General features: G+C 41.7%; 1 protein-coding gene across 1 annotated transcript in view; it reads right to left on the minus strand.

Moving 5' to 3' along the window:
• SV2B (synaptic vesicle glycoprotein 2B) overlaps positions 1–9,305 on the minus strand; it is a 235,920-nt gene extending 226,615 nt beyond the window's left edge. Inside the window, exon 1 of the mRNA XM_089687653.1 lies at positions 9,073–9,305. The gene's annotated coding sequence lies outside the window, so the exon portion shown is untranslated. The remainder of the gene's footprint in view (positions 1–9,072) is intronic.
• Between the last annotated feature and the right edge of the window lie 7,811 nt (positions 9,306–17,116).

Raw genomic sequence — 17,116 nt, forward strand, 5'->3', positions numbered from 1 at the left:
GGATCCGAGGGGTAAACAGGCTCTGGACAGACAGTTCAGTCAGTTTAAAATCCGCTTTATTTATCAGCAAACAGAAGTGACAGGTTTTGACTTCAGATTCAGCTCAAGAAAGACAGGTAAATCTTCCCATCAGTTCAACAGTTTTATATGAATAACTTTCAGTGTTCCAGCCACAGCACGCACAGTATTTCAAAGTCCCCATTATGCAGGCCATAGACGGGTCGAACATCGGCCAATTTTTCGAACGATAAATGAAAAATCAGTTGTTCGTTCAGCCGACGTTACCACCAACGATTTAACCACTTGACCTCCAAAGGATTTACCCCCCTTAATGACCAGGCCTCTTTTTGCTACTCGGCGCTGCACTAATTCAACTGATAATTGCGCGGTCATGCAATGCTGCACCCAAACGAAATTTACGTCCTTTTTTTCACACAAATAGAGCTTTCTTTCGGTGGTATTTGATCACCTGTGCGCTTTTTATTTTTCACGCTATAAACAAAAAAAGGCCAAATATTTTGAAGAAAAACAATATTTTTTACTTTCAGCTATAAAAAATATATAGTAAACTCAAAGTTGGTAATAAATTTAGGCCAAAATGTATTCTGCTCCATGTTTTTGGTAAAAAAAATCCCAATAAGTGTATATTGATTGCTTTGTGTGAAAGTTATAGCGTCTACAAACTATGGTATAGATACTGCAATTTACACCATTTTTTTGCTATACAGCGCTGCACTAGTTTAACGGACAATTGCGCGGTCATGCCATACTGTACATAAATGAAATTTACATCCTTTTTTTTCCAACAAATTGAGCTTTCTTTCGGTGGTATTTGATCACCTGTGCGCTTTTTATTTTTTGCACTATAAAAAAAAAAGGCTGACAATTTTGAGGAAAAAAACAGTATTTTGGACTTTTTGCTATAAAACATGTCCAGTAAAAAAAAATTTAAAAATCAAATTTAGTCAAATTTCTGCCAAAATGCATTCTGCGACATGTCTTTGCTAAAAAAAAAACCCAATACGTGTAAATTAATTGGTTTACGTGAAAGTTATAGCGTTTACAAATGATGGGAAAGATACTGGGATTTTTAGTTTTTTTTATACTAATAATGGCGGCGATCAGCGACTTATGGAGGCGATCAGGGACTTATGGCGGGACTGCGGCGGACATTCTGACATTGGGGGGTACTGACTTGGGGTCACTGACATCCCCAGTGACACCAATACAGTGATCAGTGCAAAAAAAAAAACACTGACACTGTACTAATGGCACTGGGGAGGAAGGGATTAAGTTTATTTTTCAGGGAAAGGGTTAACTGTGTGAGGGGAGTGTTTTACTAGGGGGCGGGGGTGTGTACTGCAGGGAACACTGCTGATCGGGAGAGAGAAACTCTTCTGTCCCGATCAGCGTGTCCTGGAGCTGTCAGGGAACTGACAGAAAGCACAGCTACTGCAGCTGTGCTCTCTGTCAGTGATTGCCAGGACACAGCCGGTAACGACCGGCTGTGACCCGGCGACTGACATCCGTGGCTGTGATCGGCGGGACAGGTAGGGCGGCAGCGCGCCTCGCCCCTACCTGTTTACAAAACACACGTTTTAAAACGTGCTTTTGCCAGCCGTGCCGCCCTGCCGCCGTATTTATACAGTGGCTTGGCGGCATGTGGTTAAAAAAATCATATAGTAAATAAATAAATAAATCATAAAGTTCACCCCATAACTTCTATCTCTTGCAGGTCACGGCTCATGCGCAGATTTTTTATCGTTACAACAATCGGCCGATTTGGCCATCATTGCTGGGAAAATCGTCCGATCGTCCAAATCGGCCGCAAATTTTCCAACATGAGCAATAGTCTCGAAGTGCAAAAAACCCCAAAATCGGCCGACCAATTAACCCACTAACAGTGCGAAAATCGGCCTATTTTTTTTTCGGCTGAAGAATCGGCCGATTTTCGAACTGTCTATGGCCGGCATTAGAGGCAAGCTCAACCAGCAGGCTATGCATCCAGGTCTCCTCACTGCAGACAGCAAAAATGCCATTCACCAGCCCGTCTGTTCAGCTAGTTAATAAACAGGTCTTATGCAGGCCATAGGCGGGTCAAACATCGGCAGATTTTTCGAAAAGAAAAAAAGCTAAAAATCGGTCGTTCATTCGGCCGACGTTACTACCAACAGTAAAAAAAGAATCGGCCGACTAAATCATAAAGTTCACCCCATAACTTCTGTCCCTTGCAGGTCACGGCTCATGCGCGGATTTTTTATCGGTAAAACGATCGGCCGATTTGCCCATCATTGCCGGGAACAATCGGGCGAATCGTCAAAATTGGCCGCAAATTTTCCAACATGACCGAAAAGCAGCGTTTTGCCACGTTTGCATTTTTAGCATTCTTTTACCAAAAAAGTGGTAGTCAAAAAGTCAAAAAAAGTCAAAAAAGTCCAACAATGCCGGTTTGCGGCGTTTTAGCACGTTTTGCCACATTTTTCAGCATTAGAGTGTTTTTACAGCTAAAAAACACCTCTAGAAACCCACTAGTCCTGGGATTTTTTCCAGCCAAAAAACGTTGACTACAGTCTATGTGTCAAATCAACATGGGGGTGCAGCACTAAATAAATATAATTAAAAAGATAAAAAACATATATTGGCTAAACATAAATTAAGTGCCCATACAAAGTGACAAAATGCAATATACATATAGTATATAATATGGTGCCGTGCATGTGATAAAGATGATATATATATGTTATTATTATTATACAGTATTTATAAAGCGCCAATAGTTCACTCAGCGCTGTACTTTACAAAGGGGGACAGAACATGTGACAGAACAATACCAATACAATGCAAAACATGAGGGGATCGAGGGCCCTGCTCTTTCGAGCTTACAATCTAGGAGATATCACACAGCTCTCCTGTTAAAAAGCACGTAACAGTTCAAGAGATATTAGTGACTGATGTAATCAAGAAAGTCTCTAGATGGTGATCTGTGTGTTCCCGGACATTCACTCAGGTGATGTGTCAAAAGGATTGTTTAAATTGCACACTCACCAGATGGCAAATCATAATACACAATGTATATGATAATTGGCCGTAGGTCCCCCTTAAAGGTAGTAAGCAGCCTGGTCTGGTCCAAGAAATCTCCTTTCTCCCTGGTAATCTGCCACACAGCTGCCGTCCTCCAGGAATGGGCTGTAAGGTGGTATTAGCTCATACAGAGCCAAAAAGAAGAATGCCCATAGTGTAGTATTTTCCAGCCAAAACACGTTTATTGTAGGTAAAATATAACAGCAAGAATCAGCACACGAATATCAGTACATCAGTCACTAATATCTCTTCAACTGTTACGTGCTCTCTAACAGGAGAGCTGTGCGATATATATACGTATATATATATATCATCTTTATCATGACATGCATGGCACCTTATTATATACTATATGTATATTGCATTTTGTCACTTTGTATGGGCACTTTATTTACGTTTAGCCAATATATGTTTTTTATCTTTTTAATTATATTTATTTAGTGCTGCACCCCCATGTTGATTAGTATCTTATGAGGTATTTGATAATTACCTTTGGTGTATCAGCTGATAGTTGTCTTTGGAGCGTGCTTCCTCTCTAATTTTTATTTACAGTCTGTGTGTGCATGGACACATAGGATAACATGCTGGGGGGTTTACTAGCTGTAGAAAAACACATCAAAAGCCAAAAACTAGCAGCTGTAAAAACATCAAGTGTGCATGAGGATTAAAGGAAAGGTACCTGCCTTCTACAATTAAACCCCTCCTAAACCGTCCCCAGGGTGAATCTCCACAACTGGTATTATTTATTTCAGGTACTTATATAGCACCATCAATTTACACAGCACTTTACATATATATTGTACATTCACATCAGTCCCTAACCCTCAAGGGGTGTACAATCCAAGGTTCCTAACTCACATTCATACATACATATACTAGGGCCAATTTAGACAGGAGCCAATTAACCTACCAGCATGTCTTTGGAGTGTGGGAGGAAACTGGAGGAAACCCACACAGGCACAGGGAGAACATGCAAACTCCAGGCAGGTGATGTTGTGGGTGGGATTTGAACCAATGACCTGAGTATTGTCAGGTGGAAGTGCTAACCATTTAGCTACTGTGCTGCCCAACTGGTAGAATAACAAATGTCCATATGAAAAACCTCTTCAGTACATTCAGTAATGCCAACTGAGACTTGACGAATGTCTTTGAAAGTGCTTCAAAATTTCATTTGTTTTTAACATTTATTTTCAATATGAATGGAATTTCCTGAAAGGAAAACTAAATACACTGTTGGATATTCATTTGTTACAGAAAAAAATTTCCATCCTACTCCTTCGAATTTTCTTGTCAGTATGTTCAAAGATGAATACCAGCTTGGCCTCACTAATATTAGAAAATCTAAAAATGTTTTACAAGATTCTACTTGTGAATGGCCAGCTTTACTGGTTACAGAAAGGTGCCTTCAATGTCCAATGGTGACAAACAGTACTCAGAAGGTGTACCCATACATACATAGTTATGGGCCCTGATGATGGCGTGGTAGGCAGGCTGTCTCTAAAAGGAAAAATAGATTTTCAAAACAGAGAAGAATGAGCAAAAAGAACAACTTTTCTACTCATGGGATCAGGGGCGGACTGACAACTCATGGGGCCCCCGGGCAATAGGGGATCATGGGGCCCCTGTGTCCTTGCCCAAACTCAAAAAAGCCTATGAAAAAGGTACCAGGGGCATCTCATGGGGCCCCCTACTGACCCCGGGCCCTCGGGCAGTGCCCGAGTTTCTAAATGGTCAGGCCGCCCCTGCATGGGATCATGTTTTATCTCTTCCACCTATGATTTGTTGCCTTGTCATACTCGCACAATACGAATGCTTCAGGTCACTTGCCTATCCATTTCATCAGAACTGGTCTGGACCAAACAACTGACTTGAATCCCCGAGCCAATCCAACACTTGTCATAGCTTCTCTGGCCTTCAGCCAGGGCAGGACCTGGCTTTACCTTTGCTAATGACCACATCTACAGAACCCTGCTTAGTATAGACCCCTCTTCTCTTTTTTTCTCTCTTAGATTTCTGCCAAGAAAACCTTTGTGTCAAGTTACCACTTTCAAAGGAAAGGGGGTGCTTTCTTTTGTATATACACGTGTAAAAAATATCACCTTGATGTAAAGAATCTTATCAATATGTATCATTGTAAATCTTCTTTTTATGTACAGTTTGTATATATACATGGGGGAGCCAAATATACAGTATGTATTATTTGCACAGGCCCACCTTCCCATTTTGCACTGCTACACAATAGTCCTGCTTACTACCAAGGGCTCATGTACACAGGACATTTGGAAAACTCTTCTAACGATGGAAACTGACTGCTCAAAAACGTAGGTTAAAAAACGTCAGTTTAGCAGCGTTTGCATACGTTTATGCGTGTTTATCTGGGTTTATGTGCGTTTGCGTTTAGAAGCGTTTTTTAAAAGATATCCTCAGGAAACCCTCCCAAATGCCCAGAATTCACTGAAAAATAGTAAATAATTAACAATTTCAGACGTTTTGAGAGAAATAGAGAGAGCAGAAGCAGAGAGAGCAGTAGCAGTATGTGTAGAGATGACCTGTCTTTTCTTGTTGTATTCACTATGGATCCCATCATGAGCATAATGCAGCACATTCTACCATTTTTTCCTTCACGCAAAACCTGGAACTGAAACAATGATATGAGTAGAGAAAGTGAGCGCTAGAACAAAGCCGCTGTACACCGAAAGGTACCAAAAACCTCCAACAACTGATATTATACAAAAGGTGCAGCGCTAAAAACTCAGATAAAATACTGGAGGATGGATATAAGCGTAAAAACATTAAATCATTGAAATGAATTATATCAAATGGATAAACCACAATAATAGAAATATATAGGTGACTGATAAGTGCCATAGTCTATATATTGAATGGTGATCCTTCGTGTATCTTCTGGTGATAAAATATTCAAATTATACACTCACCAGATGCATAATTCAAATATGCATTAAGAAGATATATTCCATCTCAAGATCTCAAATGGAATCCTCTTAAGGACTTGTCTAGCATCTTTAGGCTTCCCTCTGGGCACCTCTGACCATCTGGGGTTCTCTTTGGATCATCCGATATAGCACCTCTCAGTTACCTTCCCTGGTGGCTCTGTGGGTGGTGGACTCAACACGAGTCGCAAGAAAGGATGCCAAGATAGTGTAGTACCGTTTAAAAGGATGATTTATTGATCCAAAAATAAGACATGATAATAACAAAATAACTGACCATGAGATGTGTAAAAGATGGCCGCTGGCCCGCATGGGACTCGGCAGAGTGACGTCTGGACTTCGCAGCTCTTATCTGACGCGTTTCATGCTAAATGCACGTAGTCATAGGGAGTGTGCATGCTAGTCAGACACCTCAGTAGTTCTGATTTATAGCCTGTAGTTGGCACGCATATTAGCGCATCCGCCATCTTCCCGGCTATTTCGCGCATGCGCGATGTATTTAACATTGTGATGTCGGCAATATTCGCGCGTGCGCATTAGCACGGCACCATTTTGTTGTAGTCCCAGTCAACTGGTAGTATAACATGGTTTATATTTGGCGTGCAGAATAGCGCATTAGTAATATTTCTGCGCCAGTGCGGTGTTTTTTAAAACACCTTAATGCTAACAATGTACCTATGTACGCGCCAATACGGTGCCATGTTACTGTAGTTCCGGCCAGCTCTGTAACATGATAGGATACATTGGCGGGAATACAAACAATCATGAGAAAATATATAAACATAGGACCATCATTATGTTAAATCGTAGTCTGTTGGATATATATGAAAAACGACAGATAAAATGTTATTATTAGTTTTTAAAAATATATTCTATGTAGGCCCACCAATTCTGTGTGCCTGCGCCTGTGCCTGCAGCATGGTATGTGGCAGCACTCAAATATTGCAGAGTTCCCCTTTAAACTTTAACATTTCTAACAGTCTCTGTTTGCAAGGTCATCAGCTCACTTCCCCCCTCCTATATATCCTGTGAAGTAATGTGTTCCAGTCTGTAGCCGGTACTCTTATTTTTAGCTGGAGATACATTATCTAGCAAGGCCATATTCTGAATTGCTTAGAAAGTCTTTTGAATATACAGAAAGTGAAAAAGGAAATATATGCATTGTGAAGTAATTGCTGATATGTATACCCTGTGAGATGCTTTTCAAGGCACTTAGCTTACAGACACAAGCCCTTGCTAAGTCTCAACCAGTGCTGGTTAATAAAAAGTTTGTTTTCCTCAAATCAGTGTCCAGAATTTTACCTGGTATTCCCAAACCACATTCTTAAATTTAGACCACTTACGTAAAGGGGCACTCTACCTTCATACTAAATACTTGTCAAGGGGTGTTCATTTGGTCCTATTACAGTGTATCAGTGGTTCAGAGGGAGCTGACAGGGTTCTGAGTGTCTTGCCCTCTACAACCAGTGTTGCACTCTCAGCAGGCACCACTTATGCACTTTGGGTTATACTCAGTTTGCTGAGATCCTTCATGCGGTGTTAGTCATCCATTATTATTACCATTATAGTCTGTTAAACTGTGTGTGTATTGTTGTAACTAGTTGTAAACCCCTAAGAATTACCTTGAGCCATTTCTAAAAGGTATTCAATTTAACTTTGACTATTTGATTATTATATTTTAATTATTGTGTCTATTGCCCTTTAATTCTGTGCTGTGTATTATTTTTGAGAATTATTGCTCTAACTAGGTCTTAACCTAGCGTTGTATTTTGGTTTTGTGCTGCCCTAGGCAAGACTAGAATCTGGCTCCTCCCCCCATCTAAATTTGTCTTACCTCTTCTTGTTTAAGATCCACCCCTTCACGTCAGGACAGGAGGGGGGGCAGCGTGAGGGGGGATAGCATGACGGGGGGAGGGGCTGTGGGACAGGAGGGAGGCAGCAGGACAGGTAGGGGCAGTGGAACAGGAGGTGGGTAGAGGGACAGGTGGGGGGCAGCGGGAAAGTATGGGGGCAGCGGGACAGGGAGAACTCAACATGATCGGGTGGTAGACAGCGTGACGGGGGGCAGCGTGACTGGGTGGGGGCAGCATGACAGGAGTGGGGAAGCACCAGTTCTCCAAGCTCTTAACTGTCCAGCAGCAGCTCCTCCAGATGGTGCCAGGATCAGTAGACGAGCCATCTCCCACCAGGATCTCCGGCAGCATCTGCAACAAAGAGCGGGGAGGCTCCTCCACCCTGCCCTTCTTCTTTCTCTTCCACAGGCCCTCCACTGGCACTTCCTGGCCTCACCCATCCCGCACAGGCCAGTGCACACTGACAGTGGGCCCCGGTCCTCAAGCACTCACTGGATCCACCCACCACTCAGCCCTCTTCTGCAACCTGGCCCCTGGTTGAGTCTTGGATCGGCTCAGCCGTCCTCAATGGCGACCTTGCGGCTGACACCCTCAATTGCACTTCTTCCTGGGGGCGGAACCGCCCCCCTGTAAAAGGCCACCCAAGGCAAACGCCTTGTTTGCCTCATGGCAGATACGCCCCTATCAGAAGGGTTGAGGAGTTTACAGGGTCAAGGCAGCACTAGAGGACAAGCATCATCCAGCGGCTCCTACAGGGGTAGCGCTACATTTTTTTAAAATTTAGCAGATACATCAATGACTATTTTGATCGTATTAAACATAACATGATTATATAATTATATGTCTGCATAGAATGTGGATATAATATATTAAAACATCAGTAAATATAAAACAGTTTTGCTGTAGACAACAAGGTCACCTTTAAACCTGCGACACGGCACATTATCGGTGTGTCATTTGGAGGGGATCGTTAGCAAGGTGTGACGATGACAGTGCCCTTGACATCACCTTCACCAGTGTTGTACTATATCGGATTTCACTCTCATTAGATAGTAGCAGAAATGGAGAAAGAGAAATCATTACAGTCTGCACACATTAGCAAGATAAGGTGGGAAGGAAACTATTCATCCCTGGCTAGGAAGGATAATAATAACAGTAAAGCCAGATATGTAATAAATGTCCCTTACCTGTGTATGACCCTAAGTTGTGCACAGTTGAGCCGTGTTCATCCTTTCAGGCAGCATTGTGCTTTGAATCGGGATCTCCTCTCTTTCAGTGATGCAGACCTGCCTAGTAGAGCATGCTAATGATGCACCAGAGGGAAGCCCAGTAGAAGGAGAACAGGGCCATATGTCAGCCTATAGCATCACCGCCTCCACTTTGAGAGAAAGGCAGCTCGGCAGATGAAAGGAAGCAGTAAGGGATAGGAAATGAGCTGTGGAAAACAGCCAAAAGACAAAACAACGTATATAATAAGATGGGTTCCTACTGAAGCAAAATAACAAAAGATTTTTTTTTTTCATTTGTCTAGCAGGCAATGAGCACCGTTTGTTTTAAATAAACATTGCTCATCTCTTCATACGCATCTGCCTGACCAAAACTTGATTGTCAGGTTCTGTTTCTGATACCGATAGGGTCTAGATGTCCTACTCCTCCCCTTTTCCCTACTTTCCTCAATAAAGACATCGACTTTATGGCAAAAATCAGTGGGACCCAAGTTTGTTAAACATTTCAAAGCATTTTAAAAACACAAAAGAGCCCTACCACAGATCGTGGCAGCTCACACGCTCCCCAGTAACTGAAGATGCCCCCAATTAAGCCCTCTTGGACTCCACTGAGGTCTATATGCACGAAGCCCTAGAGTCACTATACCATATTCTTGGCCTGCTCCTCTCCCAACAGTGCCTTTGCTTCCCCAAGTTTTTTATACTGTTTCCCCACCCAATTTTTTCTTCTAATGGTCCTTCAATCCAGCTCAGACTTTCACAGCCCTCCACACTCTCTTTCCTTTCCCAGGGCGGTGCTCATCCTCCTTCCCCCTCAGGCACCTCCTAATGATCAAGCACCACCTTGTATACCCCATGTTCCTCACACCAGCAGTGGACAGATTTTATTTCTGATACTGATAAGTTGTGGATGTCCCACTCCTTCCCTGTTCCTTAATTGCCCCAATAAAGTCAGATTATCAACTTTATGGCAGAAAATACTGAAGCCCAAATTTATTAAACATTTCCAAACATTTAAAAAACACTACATAGCCCTACTGCATATTGTGGCTTCTCGCCTGCCATCCTATAATTAAGGGCGCCCTCAGGGATAGCCTTTTCAGTCTCCACCAATGTCCATATGCCCCAGGCACCAGGGTCCCCATAGCATATCCTTGGCTTGTTTCTCCCTCAAACTGAAATGCTCCCAATCCTCAGCCTTCCTCAGCCTTTTATTTTTATTACTTACTCATGAGAGACATCACAAAGCTTCTAAATCACTACCTTGTTATCTCTTTTCTCAACTTCTTGTACCTCCCCCCCCCCAGGGGCGGACTGACAACTCATGGGGCCCCCGGGCAATAGCAGATCATGGGGCCCCTGTGTCCTTGCCCAAACTCACAAAAGTCTATGAAAAAAGGTACCAGGGGCATCTCATGGGGCCCCCTACTGACCCCGGGCCCTCGGGCAGTGCCCAAGTTTCCAAATGGTCAGTCCGCCCCTGCTCCACCCTTTTTGGCCTATCTCTACTCATACTATTCACCCTTCAGTCTATTGTGAATACTGCTACCAGACTCATCAACTTATCCAAGCACTCAGTGTGCACCACCCCTCTCTGCCAATCCCACCACTAGCTTCTGCTGGTCCAAAGAATAAAATTCAAAATACTATCAACAACATACAAAGTCATTCAAAAATCTGTCCCAAGATACTGTACATCACCAGAAGGAAAAAGAAAACATATTAAATCTCCCAGGGGATCCTGTGCCCATAGCAGTAGATGTTAAAAAAAAGTAAATCTTTCTTTCTGTATTTATTAGCCGTAGCTCCACCTCTCCTGAAAAATAAAAATCTGAGCCAATTGAGGTAGTTATAGCCACCACTGAGCCCTGCCACCTCTCCATTCTGTAGTTGCTGTCTCCTCATCACTCCTGTTTCATTTACACAGAGTCCGAAGCTGCAGCCTGCTATTTAGGGGATCAGAGAGAGTGAAAACTGTCAGCTTGTGTTGTGACTGATTGCAGCAGGAAAATAGTACTTTTATTCACAAAAACACAAGCTGACAACAGTAATAAATGAGACCCTAAACAAGAACAACTAGTGGGGCTTTAAAGGTACCAAACCATATAAATCAACATTGTTTATACAAAAAATATAAGTAAAAATAATAAAAATTAAACACCTTTTATTGGGTTAAAAAAACCACCAGCAGATGGAACATGACTGTCAAATACATACATAGAAGATCATAAAATTCAGTTATTCAAAAGAACAGAACTACAAACAGTAACCCAGCCACAGTAGTTGTCACTGATGTCCAAGATGTAGGGAAGGCGTCATGGGTATCAGTACAAGTCACTGATAGCTACAGCCTAGAAACACGAAGGCTTGATTATAAGTAGTTGCAGACACCTAGACCAATTGTGTCTTGTGTCGCATCATAGGTAACAATAGACATAATGGTACATAGCTTCAGCTTAGAACCATGAATTGGTACTTTGTGGATATTTCCGACACCTAGAATAATGGTGTCGCATCATGGGTAACAATAGACATATTGGAACATAGCTTCAGCCTAGAACCATGAATAGGTACTTTGTTGATATTTCCAACGCGTTTCACGGGACAATGCCCGCTTCTTCAGGGAAAACAAAACACACTTCTTTTTGATACCACTAGATGTTCCCATATGTCTTTAATTCATCTGTGTAGGATACTTTCAAGGTGTGTTGCTGGTACTAGGTGCTGCTAGGTACAGCCCAGCATATGCAGTTGTGGCATGCTAATGTGGGGGTCAAGGGTTAAAGCAGGTGGTGAGAAGGCGATACAATGCCTCCTCAATTGCTTTCTGTAGAGCGATCCCAGCGCAGATCATACTTCAGACATCACTGTACATGTGAACAAGCCCATACACTAATATCAGTTGAAAGTTGCCACTCATCATTCCCACCACGGTTGGAGCCTGTACAGCAAGGTTAACTATGGATGAATTATTACACAACCATACACAACCATACCAAATGATCTCTTCCTCCTTCAGAAAAAAAGTTACCTACAATTCATAATATAAGCTTGCCCACTGAAAAGGTCGCTATGGACATGTTTAATTGTTATTGTGTATCCACAATGCCCATCAGCTCCTGTCATAGGCCCCAAATTATGGTGAATTATGCTTGGCATGCCCTGGCTGCATAAGTTAATTTAAACCTTGCCAAAGCATCATAAATCAACTTAATGAAAAGCTTTGCAGTCGAAGGTTGTGTATCCTTCCAATAAAGAAAGATCAGTATGTAGGCAAAGATGCCATGCAGATGAGAAGTTCTTTTGTAAATGGCCAAGACATAGATAATGTATTCATTTACTACAGGTACTTATATAGCACCATCAATTTACAAAGCACTTCACATATATATTGTACATTCACATTAGTCCTTGCCCTCAGGGAGTTTACAATCTAAGGTCCCAGCTCATATTCATACATATACACCAGATTGCCAAAAGTATTGGGACATCCCCCATATAATTTGAATTCAGGTGTTCCAATCACCTCCATGGCCACAGGTATATAAAATCAAGCACCTAGGCATACAGACAAACATTTGTGAAAGAATGGGTAGCCCTCAGGAGCTCAGTGAATGCAAGCATGGTACTGTGATAGGTTGCCACCTGTGCAATAAGTCCATCCATGAAATGTCCTAGCTACTAAATATTCCACGATCAACAGTTAGTGGTATTATAACAAAGTGGAAACAACTGGGAACAACAGCAACTCAGCCACCAAGTGCAAGGCCACGTAAAGTGACAGAGCGGGGTCAGCACATGCTGAAACACACAGTGCGCAGAAGTCGCCAACTCTGCACTCTAGAGCAGTGGAGACGTGTTCTCTGGAGTGAGGAATCACGCTTCTCTGTCTGGCAATCTAATGGACATGTCTGGGTTTGGCAGTTGCCAGGAGAACTATGCTTGCCTGACTGTATTGTGCCAAGTGTAACGTTTGGTGGAGGGGGGATTATGTTGTGGGGTTGTTTTTCAGGGGTTGGGCTTGGCCCCTTAGTTCCAGTGAAGGGAACTCTTAAGGCATCAGCATACCAAGACATTTTGGACAATTTCATGCTCCCAACTTTGTGGGAACAGTTTGGGGGTGGCCTCTTGCTGCTCAAACATGACTGCGCACCAGTGCACAAATAAGGTCCATAAAGACATGGATGGGCGAGTTTGGGGTGGAGGAACTTGACTGGCCTGCACCTGATAAAACACTTTTTAGATGAATTAGAGTGGGGACTGTGAGCCAGGCCTTCTTGTCCGACATCTGTGCTTGACTTTACAAATGTGCTTCTGGAAGAATGGTCAAATAGTCCCATAGACACACTCCTAAACTTTGTGGACAGCCTTCCCAGAAGAGTTGAAGCTGTTATAGCTGCAAAGGGCGGGCCAACTCAATATTGAACCCTACGGACTAAGACTGGGATGCTATTAAAGTTCATATGCGTGTAAAGGCAGCCGTCCCAATACTTTTGGCAATATAGTGTACATACTGGGGCCAATTTAGACAGAAGCCAATTAATCTACCAGCATGCTTTTAAAGTGTGGGAGGAAACCAGAGTACCAGAAGGAAACCCACACAGGCACAGGGAGAACATGCAAACTAGATATTGATAATGCTAAAGGATTACACTTCCAGTGAATAGGATACAATGAACCCCGATGACTACAGAAGGAAAGAATGTATTGCTGTTCAGTAGACTTGAATGCAAGGACACAACCCAAATGTGATATAGGCTGCTGTGGGTGCTTGATATCTAGGACACCATGCTCATTTGCATCGGCCCATTTAGAAAACAAAATCTTAACTGAATATACTGTATACAGTATTACAAAGTGCATGTTATTAATGTTACCAAAAAATAAAAAAAATTAAATTAAATTATAAAAATAATATTGAAGCATGGCGGGAAGTGCACATTTTTACATGAAGCACAAGCCAACATCAAGTGTAAATTGCTTAACATAAACAGCCATAAAAAATGGAGATTCAGTAAATTTGCCTCCATCGTTCCCCTCCAGTGTAAACACTAGGCTCCTTTTAGGCTTTTTCTTAATGCATTATTCAAAGCTCATTGATTTAAAGCAGCTGAATGATATTTAGAATGTAAAAAAGTGCAGTGTCAAATGCAAGTCATTAATTTTTTATGCCTTTAGTTATGATTGATCTTAATTATTCAAGCATAAGGGTGGTGTGGCTTAAAGCGCATACTGTAATGAGCATTCGTTGGGGCTGCACAACACGATCAGTTATACAGTCAGTGACAACAGAGGCTTGACAGCAGACAAACCACTTTCATGACTGCAGATGAAAATATCCAGATATTGAAAGGATGGATGTTTTATTTCTCTCTTTTCCTGCAGATATCGCTGGGGAAGTGATTACTGAACCCTCGCTTTTTCATCAAACTTTGATCTGTACATTAAGTTTCAATGAGCGTGTTTTCTCATACGAAGGCTAGAGGTCGATAAAACAGACTTTGGTTCCAACTAATCAAAAGCCTGTTTCTGAGGCTACTATGCTTAGCTTAACCTCCTTTGCGGTATGATTCTTTCCGATTTTTTGTGCTGAAAGCGGTACCTTTTTTTGCATGGAAATATGTAGTTTTTTATTGTAGGCTGTAATTTTTAGGAATAACTCACTGAAATCTGTCCGAACAAGAGTCTATTAAACATTCCGGGTAGGACAAAATTTGAAACACGAAATCATAAATTATAATTTAATAAATAATCATAAAAAATAATAATAAATTTAATTCAATAATATAATCAAACCAAAAACACTGAAATTTGAAATACAGAGGCAAATTCGCACATCCCTTGTAAAAAAGTCGGAAGTGACGAAACGCGTCAGGGTCGTGACGTCGGATGCTGAGCTGGAAGGAGCAGCGCGGCCATTTTGAGTTAGTCATAACAGTGAACGGACGGTAGCGAGGATGGACGGTATTTTTTACAATGTAAGTTTGTGAATAAATTGTGTATTACATTGATTACTCCACTGAGTCTGCTCCTATCTGTCCTACGAGGAACGGGGACCCCGGTACCTATGGCTGTATGAGAAAGGGATCCCACTGTGTATTCCCGAGAGGAAAGCGCACTCCATAGGAAGGTTATACCATTTGATATAAAGGAATGCTTTGAAAAACAGCAAGAGGGTAATTGTACACTATCCCATAAGCAGAGTGGTGGCACTTTATCTTGGCACAATTGTAACTGATCATTTTTCACTGATCACTCAGTGTGTTTTTGTGATACTTCACGGTTTGTAGTGGTTGTTTCATTGGACCACTATTTAATATGGAGTATTGATTTTCACTTCACATGTATGATTTTTATCACCAGTGTGATTGCATGTTATCACTTATAATAATTTTGTATTAAAGATAATGCACTATATTTAGTTTATTTTTTTGAGGTGCCTTTGGATTGAAGGGAAGATTTGGACATTTACACATTTGGAAGACTATTTCTGTTTTATTTTTGTTTTTATTCTGGATTTTGATTTTGGATTATGGACTTTATTATGGACATTATTTGAGCAGTATGAGACTGCGGAAGAGGGTATATGCAGATTATTGAAAAGGTTTATGTTAAATTCGCACATCGCTGAACAAAGTCGCAAAATCGTTTTCAGTGTCTGATGACGAATTTCCCCACGAATCATTATCACTCAATTCTGCAAGTGGTTCTGATTTACTATCGCTGTTCTAAAACCGCTTTTGACATAAAGGGACGCTTTTTGGACGCCATGGACTTTTCTAAGTTTTCAGGCAGAAAGAACATTCAAAATGCAGGCAGGGCACAGGACAAAGCAGTAGGGACAAAATATATGTGAAATGCATTGAAACCGCAATGACAGCAAAAATGACATTTTTTAAAAATTTAAAATTTTGTTCCGGCGCCCATATGTCCCGACGTCACAGGGACCGGAACACAGAAGCCGGATGCCGGCATTGGCCAGAGGAGATGGCCAGGGACGCTGCAGGGGACACATCGCGGGAGCGAAGGACAAGGTAAGTGCTGCAGGGACCCCCATGGTAAGCCTGAGTGTAGCTCGGGGTTACCGCTTTTGGTATAGAAATTTTACCCCGAGCTACACTCGGGAATACTGCTAAGGAGGTCAGGTTGGCCATACACTGATAGATTTTTGAAAGAACCTTCTCAATATTCGTATAAACATTCATACAAAAATTATCAGTACATTGGATGACTGGATGAATGTCAATTCAAAGTACTTCAACATTTCATTTGCTTTTAACATTATATTTTGAAATGAATGTAATTTTCCTAACAAAAACCATATAAGTTCATTTGTTGACGAAAAATGTTCCATCCTGCTTCTTCTCATCATTGTGGTAAAAAAGAATGATTAACATCAGAAAAAAAAAACGCCCTGTGGGTGGGGCGAAACGCGTTGACGCACTTCCGGTCCGTTATTCTGGTTCACGTCACTTCCGGCGTTTGGAACCACCTCCAGGCGGCCATCTTAGGGGTGGAAGGCTGTTCATCCACTGCAATTCAATAGAAGCGTGAGATCCCTAAAAAAAATCTTTTACTGTGGAACTTGGATACTTTTAAGCCATTTAGGCTATTAAACAAGGCTTTTGATTATATTTTACCATGTGAGTGGCCTGAATTTATATTTTTTTATTCTAATGTGAATGTGGCAGTATTACACTATGTAGTTTCTTTTTCTCTGCACTATGGAGGAATTCATGGAGGAATAAAGTGGAGGCGATTATTATACCCAGAAAGGGTGAAAAAGAAGATTTGATCTTGTTTAAAGGGGGTATAGGATCCCTTATATCCTATAGGGCTCATCACTCACCTCTATCTGGTGAGTGCGGTTGATATTATTTTTTCACGTGGTGGAAGGTGGAAGCATATTTTGAATAATTTATATACTGAACTCAATGGGAACAAGGACTTTTCTGCACATGGACACTTGATTTTTTGTTTGTTCACGCATATAATATATATTTGG

Source organism: Staurois parvus, unplaced genomic scaffold (assembly GCF_062004578.1).
Source record: "Staurois parvus isolate SC_StPar_1 unplaced genomic scaffold, SC_StPar_1.0 ptg000432l, whole genome shotgun sequence".
NCBI lineage: Eukaryota > Metazoa > Chordata > Amphibia > Anura > Ranidae > Staurois > Staurois parvus.